General features: G+C 46.4%; 1 protein-coding gene across 2 annotated transcripts in view; it reads left to right on the top strand.

The window, feature by feature from the left end:
- The first annotated feature begins 2074 nt into the window (after nucleotides 1-2074).
- BRINP1 (BMP/retinoic acid inducible neural specific 1) overlaps nucleotides 2075-13571 on the top strand; it is a 113201-nt gene continuing 101704 nt past the window's right edge. The window contains exon 1 of one of the 2 annotated variants that reach the window (XM_083422984.1): nucleotides 2075-2539. The gene's annotated coding sequence lies outside the window, so the exon portion shown is untranslated. Of the gene's footprint in view, nucleotides 2540-5823; nucleotides 5908-13571 lie in introns of those variants that run through there. The other variant, XM_083422985.1, reaches the window with a different exon arrangement.

Here is a 13571-nt window from a genome sequence, read left to right on the forward strand (position 1 = left end):
ACTCCTACATGGCCCTTTCAGGGATCATTTATATAAGTAAACCCCACCACACCTCCACCCTACCCTTCCCTAGCATTTTGTCTGCTTCCAGAAATGGAACATCCTGATTCCAGAAGGAGGAGAAGGAGGACGTGTTCTGGGTAATGACAGTGCTTCACATTCATTTGTCTAGTTGGAATCCTTACACATCTCTAAGGCAAGTCAGTATTATTAGCTCTCCATATTGCAGATGGGAAAACTGAGACTGAAAAAGAGTGGCTGGCTTAAAGCCACCTAGTGAGTCTGTGGCCGAATTCCTGCTAATGAACTTAAATTGTAAGTAGGTAGATTTGGTTGTATTTCTGTTACTTTCATACCTTTTACTGCTGTACTATAATTATATGTGCTTGTCTTGTCTAGTTTTATGTTTTCCAACCCCCACTTTTGTTTCAACCCGATAACCCTATTTATAGGGTTATTTGGCAGTAAAATGAATGCTTCTTGGTGGTTAAGACATTTCAACACGGGAACCAAGCACCTAGAGAAATTGTGGGCTCTCTGTCACTGGAGTTAAGTAGCCACTTGTATGGTGAAGCTCTTGCCCTGGGTTTCCTTCATTATGCAGAAGGTTGATAGCCTTACAGGGCCAGCTCCAGCTCAATTATTCTATTCTTTTTATTCTCAGTCACTCACATTTCCTTTTCTGCCATTGTATATGCCTTTAACTAACCTCCCTCATCATAGTTGTGGAAGATCATGCAGAAAACATAACACTTTGCACCTCCCTTCCTGAGTCAAACAGAGCCTCAATGAGGAAAGTGTCATCCCTGAAGGAACAAAGGAACACAGAAAGCTGACTTATACCTAGCTGTCTAATTGAACCACCCAGCCAACAGTGACTGGCAGCAGCTTTCAATGGCTACTAAACCTGATGGCTATGAAACCACAGGAGGAAAGAGTGCTGTTGTGCTCAGCTTCTGCTCATGGGCTTCTCATGGTCATCTGGTTGGCCATGGTGAAAACAGGATGCTGGACTAGACGGGCCATTGGCTCAATCCAGCAGGCTTTTCTTACGTCCTCTCTGGGGGTTTCAGGCACAGTCTTTCCCAGCCCTAACTACAGATGCCAGGGAGTGAACTTGGGACCTTCTGCATGCAAAGCAGATGCCATCCCACTGAGCTATGGCCCTTCTCCTTAAAGAAGGCTGCAACAAGGGAGGTAGAAGAATCCTCACAGAGGCTGATAGGAAGAGAACCCAGTAGATGGTCAGGCTGCTTGGAGATAGCTAGGACGTGTGTGTGTGTGTGTGTGTGTGTGAGAGAGAGAGAGAGAGAGAGAGAGAGAGAGAGAGAGAGATCTGGATGGATGGCTTGTTGGAGGGAATTTATGAGCAGAGAACAGGGTGGTTGGACTTTAGGGGAGGGAGACAAAGACTGTACACAAAGGGAGGGAGAAAGAGGACCCAGTAAGACAGAGATAGGGAATGGAACAGGGGCAAGAGGCAGACAAGCTGAGAGGAGCGAGAGAGAAAGAATAGACCAGAAAGCCAAACTGCATAGAAATGGGAACTACAGAAACACAACGGAAAACGAAGAGAGAGAAACAGATGACCCCCCCACTCAGTTTCCTGTGGTGCTTACTATATCCAGCGGGTTTCTCTAATTAGTCGCTTCGCCTTCGCCCGCCCAAATCTAATCCAACGATTCGTGTCCACGGACACACCAGCGACTCTTGAAGCCCACTCCTCAATAGGCTCTAAACCTCCCCTTCTTTCTCAAAAGCGCACACCTCTCTCTCCCCCCCCCCCGCCCCATGCCACATCTCAAGGGGTGGGTCCCCCTATATCTCACAGGCCAGCACCCCTGTCTTCTTTTTATGCTCTCCCCCACATCCCTGTTTCAAAACGCAGCCCCCGCTCCCACGTCCCAATGATAGAGGGAGTGAGAGACTTCTTAGGACCAGCCCCCTTCCAGGCTCTCGGCCCCGCCCTCCTCCCTCCCTCTACCCATTCATTTTCTTCAGCTGGGCCGAGAGCTCCGCCCCTGACGGCAACGAGGCCCCGCCTTTTCCTCCAGCCTTTGCTCATTTCGGTCACCTCCCTCCCTCTTTTCCTCCCTCCCACCTTCTCTCTCTGTGCTGCTTTTTGCGCCTTCGTTTCGCCCCCGGTGGCTGCAAACTGATCCATCAGAGGAAGGCAGGGAGGGGATTAAGGATAATAATAATCATACAGAAAGAACAGAAGGAAAGAGGACTGGAGAAGGATAGGTAAAAGAAGGTGGGGGAGAGAGGGAAGGAATAACATCCGGATTTTCTTTTTCATCTATTCCCCACACCTCCTCCTTTTTGCATCTCTGCCTTTTAATGCCTGGGATCCGGGGCGAGGAGAGGGATTCTCTGTCTGAGCATGAAAAGGACTGCTAAAGCCCCAGTCTTCCTACGCCTGCAGCATCAGCGGAGAATCGCCCACTATGCGCTCAGGATCCAGAAGGGCTCGCACCACAAGTTCCTGCCGAGCCGAATGAGAAACCAGATCTCCGCCAGAGAGGGGCACTAACATCCGGTAAGGGAAAAAGGCATTTTACTATTATTATTTTGACTCTGCTCAGCCAGACAGCCACACAGACAGCCGCAACATCGGCCAGCTCGTTCTCGTGGGGCCGCCCTCTAGAACTCCCGTAGGCATTCCTCGTTATCTAGCCTCTCTATCTTGGTAGTCACTGTGGGACTAAAATGGTCTGATCCAGCGGCAGCGCTCTTCTTCTATGGCTGGCAGACTTCTCTTCCGAATTCCCTCTCACACTCCTTAACAGCGCTGCCTCCCCCCCACCCCGCCAAAAAATAAATAAATCCTTCCATCGCTCCAATCTTTCCCCGGATTTCATTTTGCCTCCTTCACTCAGCCAAAATCTGAGGGATTCAGTTCCCATACACGTCGCTTTGCAGTTTCGTATCCCCCTACTTAGTAAGCAAAGGGTTAAACGGTGGATGTACAAAATCGCTCAGAAACTCTGGGCTTGCGTGTGCCGGACCGCAACGCAACACAGACAAGACCTGTACGTGTGTGTTCAGGTGCCTAATCGCTCACAGGCTGTATGTAGTGCAATTCCCAGACGAGATCTGTCGTGTGTCCGTGTGTATAAGTGTAAAACTCTTTCAGCCTCTACACACACCCTTGTAGAATCGTTTCTGCTGGGCTGTCATGATTTGTCATGATCTCGGGTCATAATTTTTGAAGGAAACTTCCCGGCAAGGAGGGAAAGGCTAGTGTCCGTGTTTGGTGGACGTGGACGTGTGTGTGTGTGTGTGTGTGTGTGTGTGTACACGTACAGCTGTTTCATGCAGTGCAATCACACATTATGCTCAGGCTGAAGTAGCATCTCATCAAACTGCATGGAAAGAGAGGGCTTGCAAAATCTCGGCGCCCCCACCGCAGCCCAGCCGCCATCCCCCCCCCCCCCCCGTGATATCTATGCCAAGATATATTGATCAGGACAGAGTCTAATAGAGTCCTGGAGGGGGGGGGGAGTCCCCAAGGAGACAATGTCCTCTTTGCTTAATAGACTGCTGTGTTTGGTTTGCAGAGTGACAATCCAAGCTTTGAATTCCAGGCTATGGGGGGGGGTTACTTCCTCACCCTGCCCCACTGGTATGTGGGGAGACTAGGTAGTAATTGTGTTAAAATTAGATGTGGGGAGAATGGTCCGTCTGTGTAGCTGTTCACGGTGGGAAGCAGAATGCTGGGCTAGCTGGATGTTGGGGTCTGATTCAGTGGGTCTCTTCTTATCTATTTCTCTATCCATTGGAACAGCAGGGTGCCATGCATGTATGGGAAAGGAGTCTCTAAGGGGAGCGCTCCAAGATGGGAGGGGGCACCTTAGGAAGTGGAAGCAAGCTGAAAGCTAAACTTCAGCTTTTCCAGCCTTTTAAATAATTTATGCAGCATGGATGGAGACTGTGCCATTCCTCCATTCTCTGGAGGGTCATAGAATATATATTCAGGGGTTTAATGGGAAGGTGGTCCGTCGTGGTGGTGGTGGTGCGGTGAAGTATGTACACACACACACACACACACACCTCTCTCTCTCTCTCTCTGTCTCTCTGTGGAGAGAGGCTCAGTGCTACTTCTGATGCATAAGCCATAGTATAATGAGAAGGCTATTGACAAACCACTCCAGGATAAAGATTCGCTACCCCCAAATCACAGCTGTAGGGGAAACGATGGGGGATGGAGCGTGTCCCACCCAGAGGAGAGAAATCTTTTCTTAATAGGAGTTAAGCTGGTCTGAGAAGAGTTACAGAGAGGTAGGCTGATGGTGCAAAGGAAGAAGAGATTAGCAAGAACTCTGGAGGGAGTGAGAGCTATTTCTGGGTAGATTCAAGCATCCTTCCCACTGTTGATGGTCCTATACACCAATTTACCATGCCTGCTTCCCTCTCTCTCACAGGACTATCTTTTATACACATGAACACATGCATGGACTGATACTAATGAGTGTGTGTGTGTGTGTGCGTGCCCCCCCCCCCACGAGGCAGTACATTTATTCACAGAGGTCGTCTTCTTTTGGTCTCACACAACGCATGAATTGGTGCTTGTATCCCTTTCATAACGCATAGCTAGTGTCTCTGACTTGCACAGGCACACACCACTGGTGGCCTACTCTGGCATGCATGGGCACACACACACACACACACATTTGTATTACATACGCACACTTTGCCATCAACACCTTTTCTTTTATATGCACACAAATACACATGCCACTTGGTCACGTAGATTTCGCCTGCTATTCACAAGCATGCTAAGGTATTGCAGACAGCTTCTCTCTGTATTTCAAACGTGCATGTGCACACACACACACACACACAGAGAGAGAGAGAGAGAGAGAGAGGGAGAGAGAGCCACACAGACTTTATTACTTTGCATTATGGTTGCTTCCACACAAAGTTTCACCATGTCCCCCTTCCATTTCCATAAACTGTCCAAAGAAAGCTCTCCTCTGATCTCCTTTCCTCTGCTCTCCTCTCCCATAAAATACCTATTTTATTCTGATGCACATGTATCTAGTGCTTTTTTCCTGTGGGGACGCAGGGGTACACATACCCCTAAACATTTTTTGAATCTTTGTACTTTTGTCCATTTACTGTATTTATTTCCCCCAATTTGAACTATAAAATGGTGATTTTCTTGGGTGAAAATGATAGTATCCCTAAACGTGGTTTTTTAAAGGGAAAAAAAGCATGGCATGTATCCCCACCCAGTTTCCTTCCATGCACAGACAGCCCCAGTTGCACACAACTTGCATGCACCCTTAGGCTTCATTCTGCACTCAGTCGCACGCAGGTTCCCCTTCTCATCTCTTGCACACCCAAAACTTCCACACTGTGTGGTTGCACATACAAATAACAATGGCCAAACAAGAGAGATCTGTCTTCGCTTCCCACCACACCACACATGCAAACAAGAACACATGCAGCAGACACATACACACAATTCTTTGGGAGGGTGTGACATTCTCCCTCTCCTGATTGGGTATCCCTTACTCTCAGCCCTGAACTGATGTGCACAGTCATTCATCCACATACACAGACATCATTGCCAGGGACTTTGTGGCAAGCTCTGCCCCTCTTGTCTGTACAGATCAAATCTTAAGAAGTGAATAGATATGCTTTCACCTCTCGCATCCTTTACTAGTAGCAGGATGCACTGTCCGTGTTTTCCTCCAGCCATTGATAGGGGTGGGGTGGGGGGGTTATCCATCACTAGAGCTCCTTAATCACTCAGCAGAAAATGCTTTGCACACATTTTCCCTCATCTTCCTTTTACTGCACTTTTCATGTCCCCAGGACTCTGCAGTTCCTTCATTTTGGAAAAAAAAAAAGGCAAGAAAACAGGATCCTGCAAAAGAGGGAAGGGTGCTTATCTCTCGGGTAAGCTGGGATACACAGGATTGGGATATGTAACGTTGGAGTGTTGTAAGGGTGGTGGACAAGAAAGGATCTTGTGTATGGTCCTGTGAGCCTAGCAAGTGAGTGTTGGAGTGTGTGAGGAAGCCTGTGAGTCAGCTGTGTTTGCACTTTTGAAAATGTGTGCAACAGAGCATGGCTGTCTGCCAGTGTGCTCCATGCTCACAAGACACATGGGATTGTGCCTTCATTTTAACTGGTTCCAGAAATAGGGTAGGATGCATGTCCAGAAGTATTGAGGCATCTGCATGAAGGGGTGTGGGTTGAAGGAGGGCTATTGCTGTGAGAACATGTGTGTATGAGTAAGAGGCTGCAATGTGAGTGCATCTGTGAGGGTGATGGAGGTTTGCAAGAAGATCAGTTCTAATGCATTCATGTTCATGTGTTTGGGGCTATGAAAAAAGGCAATGCTTTTTTTCTAGGGCAGCATCTGGGAGTAAAGGCAACAATGGTGGGTGAACATTGAGCATGTGCATTTGTGGGTGTTGATACCACTGCTTATAGAAGGGAACCAGTGGGGGATATAAGGGGATGGTGCGTACGAGTGGCTCCATGGATGGGTTTGCAATACGGATGATGCACATTCCCCGGAAAATGCCCAAGTCTCCCTAGTGAGATCAGAACCAACACTTCCTTGCTTGCATAGCTCAACCCTCACTGGCAGCAAGACAATTGTACTAAATTAAAATGCTCCCAAGTTTATCCCACTTCTCTTTCCAGGGCCTAGTTAAGAGACTGTATAATCCCCTCAAGGCAGCATTTAATAGGGCCAGACAACTGCCCTGATGAAATGTCTTATTTTGCAGTGATTGCTGCAGGGAGAAAAAGCTGGTTCCCCAAGAGAGGACTGCTGAGAATGGCCTTTGCTTTGACTCCCCTGCCCCTGGGGTCCCACTGTATATCCTACCCCCTTCCTTCCCCAACAATTCCACATTTAAGAACTTGGAAATATTTGTGGCATCAGCTAATACAAAGTCGGGTTCTCTCTCTTTTTTTTATAAGCACATTTGCAGGTGTTTAGGATTAACATTAGGGGGTGAGCTGGGAAGGTGGGAAAACTGTCATAAAAATTAAGCTGAATTAGGGAACCATCTCTGCCTGTGAAATAGTGTGTTATGTGTGTGTGTGTGAGAGAGAGAGAGAGTGAGTGAGTGTGTGTGTGTGGGAGACTCACGTCTGAATGTCGCCTTTTAACATGTATCTCAAAATCTGTTCTGCTGTCAGACTCAGTGTGGGTTGTTTAGGTATGTCACGATGCAAAGCAAGAGGGGTTGTTTGTGTAGTGGGAGGGAAATATCAGGGGATGACAGAATAATCTTAAAATGTCTTGGTAAAGCGAGGACAAGGATGGAGAAAGGGGGTAAATTGGAAGAAGAGAGAGGATGCAGAAACAACAAATAAAAGAACATTAGAATCTTGATATGTTAAGGTTGTCAGGGGAAGGGCATGAACATGTTTCAAACATGTGGTTTTATACATGGGAACCTTTGATGAAATGCAGGTATATTTAAGCACCTTTCAGGCAACACAATCAAATCACCCTTGTCTGTTCTCCTTGTCTGTAGAAAAACTCATCCCATGAAGACACTGTGTCTCCCAGAAGGGGGAGCTCTGACACCATTTCTGGGGCCCGCCTATAGATTTGCGGATGCCAGCTGTATACCAGAGCAATTTAAATTCCTATTTGGTTTAGATCTGCCGAACACACACACAGAGAGAGAGAGAGAGAGAGGGAGGGAGGGAGACAGACAGAGACAGACAGACAGAGAGACTGGTAATGGCTAATGCACCCTTGGATAAACTAGGATTGCCATATATTTTCTTTAGGATTCCCAAAGAAAAGCCCAACAATTTTGTCCCCTCTCCCCCAAAAAGCTCAATAACTTTTATGCCCAGATTTTCACTTTGGCAACCTTACCTAACCACTTTTACTAACCATAACCCTGTTGTATCAAATCAATGGTCCAACTAGTCCAGCACTCTGTTCCCCACACCAGCCAATTAGTTGCCTTCAGGAAGAATTAAAAACTAACAGGCAGGGCATGTGGGGGAAACCACTTCCTCCAACTGTTTTTCCTGCAGTAGCAGATGTTTTGAGGTAGGCTGCTTCTGAAGCTGAAGGTTCCACTTAGCCTTCAGAGGGATAGCCTTCAGTAGACCTTATCCTCCATTGATTTGCCCAAGACTCCCCCTTTTAATCAAGTCTAAGTTTGCAGCTGAAACCACATCTTGTAGCAGTGAATTCCATAAGCAAACTAGACATTGTGTGAACAAGGACTTTTTAAAAAAAGAACAGAAGAGGAAGCTTCATTTGTGTGGTAGTATAGACTTACTGATGGTCTGTGTGAAGCTTGTTCCTCCCCAAAACTGCCCAACTGAGGTGCCAAGCTTGGGAAGGTATGGAGGTTCCAGCAGTGTCCCATAGCCCTTGTGCCTTCTTCCCATATGCCAGGCCCTCCTTCCCAAAGGGTTTGGGAAGGCAGTGAGAGAGCTCTTGTGCCTTGTTCACAGTGCCTGTCACATTTACCCGGCCCTTGTGCCCACCCTCCACCATAAATACAGTGCTGTCTATAGTGATCTACAGCCAAGATGGCCCTGAAAGTATCCCAAAGCACTCTCAATTACTCCCCAAAGCCTAGCACCTCAGGCATCAAGTTATGGGAAGGCAGTAATAGGGCTCTGGCAACATCCCAGAACCCTCCTGCCTCCTGCCTCCTTCCCCAAACCCTGCACCTTGGAACCCTCCCCCTTCCTTCTGAAAGTGTGGCATGTCCTAGAGCCCTTGTCTCTCCTTCCCAAAGGACAGTGCCTCAGATACTAGGCTTTAGGAACCAGTGAGGTGGCTCCAGCAGCAGATACAGACTTTGGCAATATGGTACCCTGGTTGAGGACAAAAATAATCTCCTAAAGATTAGGCTTTTGGTAATGATGTGCAGCACCTCAAAGCTGCTGTGCCGCATTTCTGAAGCCTAGCACCTCAGTTATCTGGCTCTTGAGCCTCCCTCCCAATATTTTTTATTTTCACAGTAATTCCTTGCTCTGCCCTAAAGACACGCTGTCAGCTGCAAAGCCTGGCACCCCAAAGCCCCACCACCTCCTTCGCAAAACTCAGATCCTCATTTCCATTCCAGAACCCCTGAACCTCCTTCCCAAAGCCCCGTGTCTCTATTACCCTACTCTGGGAAGAGTGAAATGGCTCTGGCACTGTCCCAGAGCCCTCTTGCCTCTTTCCCCAAGCCTGGTGCCCCAGAGCCCTCCTTCCCGAAGCAGGCTTCAGAGCCCTTGCAGCTCCTGCCCAAAGCCCAGCGCCTCAAGATAATATCTGGTGCCCTCCCAAAATGTTTCTTATTTTCTCAATAATTCCTTGCACCACCCCAAAGTCCACAGCGAGCCTGGCACCTCAAAGCTCACACACCTCCTTGCCAAAATGTGGTGCCTCAGTTACCTAGCTCTTGCACCTCTTTCACAAAGCCTGACACCTACTTCAAAATCCCAGGACCTCAGTTAATGGGCTGAGGGAAGGCAATGAGATGGCTCTGGCAGCAGGGGTGAACTTCGGTAATACGGCACCCTAATCAAGGACAAAAAAATTCACCATCCTATAGACTCCACTGTGCAATGAAATCTGGCACCTCAAAACCCTGGAGTCTCCTTCCCAAAGCCCACTGCCTCAACCTGGCACCTCCTTACCCCCAAAATATTTCTTATTTTCACAATAAATCCTTTCACCACCCTAAAGATGGCACTGCTGGCAGTGAAGCATTCCTCCTTCCCAAAGCCCACTGCCTCAGAGCCCTGTGCCTTCTTCCCAAAGCCTGGCACCTCAGTTGCATCCCAGAGCATCCTTCTCCAAGCCTATCACCTTAATTACCCAGCTTTGGGAAGGCATTGATATGGCTCTGGCCAAGAGCCCTTGTGCCTGCTTCTCAAAGCCTGGCACCTTGCTTACTGGGCTTTGGAAAGACGGCTCCTGAAAGTGGTGTGGTGTGAGGGTTTCGAGGTACTATCAGAGCCCTTCACTCCCTCCCCAAAGCCTGGTAAGTGAGGCAAACCCTCTGGGTGCACAAGCGGAGGAAAGTAAATAAATTGAGAGTGGAGAACTGTAGGTTTCCCTGGATCTCTGTTTATTTATTTATTTTCCCTCTCACATAAGGTCACAATCGCCTGCCTCTAATCTCTCTCTCTCTCTCTTTTAATTGAAAAAAGCAAATCCTCTTTGTCACTATTAAATACAATGTTCAAATCAGGATGAGGAAGAGTTAGGGTTGAGGGTGCTGATGAAACCCCCACCCCCCACCTGTTATTTCCACTAAACTGAGTTAAATTATCTTCTCCCTGTACTCTTCTAAAAAATAGCAGCTGGGGGGGCATGCTAAAAGAGGGGTGAGAAAATTCTGGCCCTGGCAGGGGATGCAATATGGCCCTCCAGGCCTTTCTTTCTGGCCCTCAGAACTCTCCCCAGCCACACCCATCACTGGACCCTGTTGAAATGTGGCTTTGAACTCTGATAATGCCTTTTACATGTTTGGATGGAGGTTATGAGCATTTTCTCACTTGGTTCCCATAATGCAATGTGCTAAGCATGCATCATGTATCTTAAGGTGGGTATACCAGACTGGAGAGAAGTGTTCTATTTTACCTCACCTTTGGCATACCATAAGTGCTGACATAGAGGAGCACTCTGTGATCAAACAGGATGTTCATGGGAAGCCCACAAACACGACTTGAGCACAACAGTTTCTTCACCTGCAATTCCTAGCAACTAATGTCGCTGCAGAAAGTGAAAGTGTAGCATAGCTGCCATGGGCAGTAGTCATCAATACCCTTGTTCTCCTGGAATGTTTCTAACCCTCTTTTAAAATCATGTGAGCTGGTGGCTACTACCACATTAGGCAGAATGAAGCAGTTGCCTCAGGCAGCTGAATTCAGGCATTGCCTGAAAACAGGAATTGCTCCAGACATTTTGTTGCCTGAGGAAAAAGACAAGATGGTGCCACTCTCACAATCCTATGTACAGAAGCTGGGCAATTGAATCTTTCTTCAACACTGGGGATGGGGTAGTGTCCTGAGGGTGGAAGGCACAGTGTGAACTGCTACCCCCTAAACATCTGTATTTATTTGCTTTTACATCTTTGTTTTTATATTCCACCTTTGCTCCCAGGTGCTCAAGGGAGCATACATGGCTCTCTCCCTCTCCATGCCATGAAGTAATTCAGGATGAGAGATGGTGTCTAGGCCACCAAAGTCACCCAGAAAGCTTCATGGCTGACTGGAGATTTGAACCCCTGTTCCCCAGGCCCCAATGACTTAACCACTTCTCCACGCTAGCAGCCATCTTACTCTTAACAATAAGGCCAGCCCTGTGTGCAACAACAGCAAACTGTCAGTTGTTTAATTGATTATTGTTGTGGTTTACTCCCAGGGAAGGCACTTGTCTCAGATACTGTGCGCTAGGGATGGGAAATTCGATTCAGTTTGTGTTTCAAGCAACCCCCTGGAATCTGCACTTTCCAAAGCAATATGCAGACTGAAACGCAGCAAATCTGTTGAAACTTGCACTTTCCCAAATTGTGCTCCAGCAAATTAATGTGTACAAGAATGCATATATGAGGGTAATAGTGTGAATGAAAAAAAGATGCCTATATTTGTGAAAATAATATGCAAAAATGCATTATATTAGGAAAAGCTGCTTCGTTAAGCAGTGTATTATTAGGAGAAATTCACTAAAATGCTCATCAGCTTTTATGAGGCTTTTTTATTGTTATTCATTTACTGCAAACCAATGTGGGAAAGGGGGCAACAGAATTTAAGATTGGAAAAAATGAGAGATTTAAAGGTTTGCCCATTCCTACCATGAACCTTTGGGTGAGGACTGTGAAGATTGAGTGGGGAGGGAAATATAATTTCCTGTTTCGTCTCAGGCAGCGAAATATCTTAGACCAGCCCTCAGCACCCTCCCCCACAAATGTCGGTTTGGCACAGCTTCATTTGCCTTTTCAGTGCCAGCTTAAAACTGTTTTAATGGATGTTTTCCTGCCCCTGTTGTGCATTTAATGGATGTTTTCTTGCTCCTGTTGGTTGCCTGTCGCTGCCTGTCTTAATTGTGAGAGTCAGCTTTTGTGTTGCCTTTTCAGAAAATTGTTTTGGATTTCTGCGTTCATGTTGTATTCCATATTGCAAGCCGTGCAAATTGAACTACAAAATGTGGCTGGCTGGGGAAACCATTTACTTGCCTGCTAAGAGGATAGTATTTCATGGCAAGCTATTCATGGCTTCCCATGCACTTGATCTGGAAGCTGCAATTTGTGCAGAATGCTGCAGCATGAATGCTGATGGGAGTGAGGTCTTGTCCGCACCTGTGCTCTGAGGTCTGCAGTGTTTGCCAATTTGCTACCAGGCCAAGTTCAAGGTGTTAGTACTTGAATATGTTTTTACTTGTTGAGCACAAGAGTAGAGGAGATAGCTGAAGAAATTGGCACCCCATTTCCCCCCTAAAAGCTTAGCTCCTTTCCTTTGATCACCATACAGCTTGGACCATTTATTTTTGCCATTATGCCTTTAGAAGACATCTGAAGGCAGCCTTGTATAGGGAAGTTTTTTAATGTTTAATGTTTTATTATGTTTTTATAAATGTTGGAAGCTGCCCAGAGTGGCTGGGGCAACCCATTCAGATGGGTGGGGTATAAATAATAAAATAATTATTGTTGTTGTTTGAGGGTATGGAGTGTGTCCCCCCCCCCCAATGCGCTTGCGCTGTGGGAGGCAAGGGGGCTCTGCATCCTCTTTTTGCTCTTCAAAATATGGCAACCCTACATTTAAGCACCACAAAGAGTGTGGTCTCAGCACTATCTTTCTGCATTTGCATGGGAAACACAAGCTATCCTCTTCTTAGCAGGGATCAAGCAGTCCAATATGATCCAGTGCTGCCGAGGAGTAAGGAAAGTAGCCAACATGAAAGTGAAATAGGCTGTTAGGGAAGGGGTTGAACAATCTATCCTTCTTCCAAAGCTCATCTGCCTGTATTGAATTGCTTCCGACCTGTGGCCAACTGGCAAGCTGCTAAATGCAATGATGGGGGCAGGAAGTTGAAATAATTTTAATCTGTTTTAGTATTTTAATGTTTGTAAGTTTTAAAGTAGGGTTGTAAATTCTTATTGATTTTACTGTTTTATTTTTTGTAAACTGCTTTGAGGTTTGTTTGTTTTTAAACTATCCAGTGATATGCTTATAATGTAGTGCAATAATTAATATAATATAATAATATTATATCCCACTATTTCTGTAATGAACTCAACTTACTTTATAATAAATAATAAATAAAATCTTTATTGCAATCCAAAGACCCATCCAACAATTTCAGAACAAAATACAGTTAAGACAGCCAACCACAAAAGAGGGAGGAACCAAGGCGTTTGTTTTGTTTTGTTTCAAGCATGATGATCCTTGTTTCTTTTAACTTCCAAGAGAAACTTTGCCACGGCCTGTGTAATATCATTAGACCAGTCATCCAAAAGATATTTAATATGGGAGGCTTCAAATTTTCCCGGCAGATTTGCCAGTAAGGATTTGATCAGTTGGTCTCTTGCTTGCTCATACTGCCCACAATGCAGTAAAATATGCTTCATGCA

The sequence above is a fragment of the Podarcis tiliguerta genome (assembly GCF_965153285.1).
Source record: "Podarcis tiliguerta genome assembly, chromosome: Z".
Taxonomy (NCBI): Eukaryota; Metazoa; Chordata; class Lepidosauria; order Squamata; family Lacertidae; genus Podarcis; species Podarcis tiliguerta.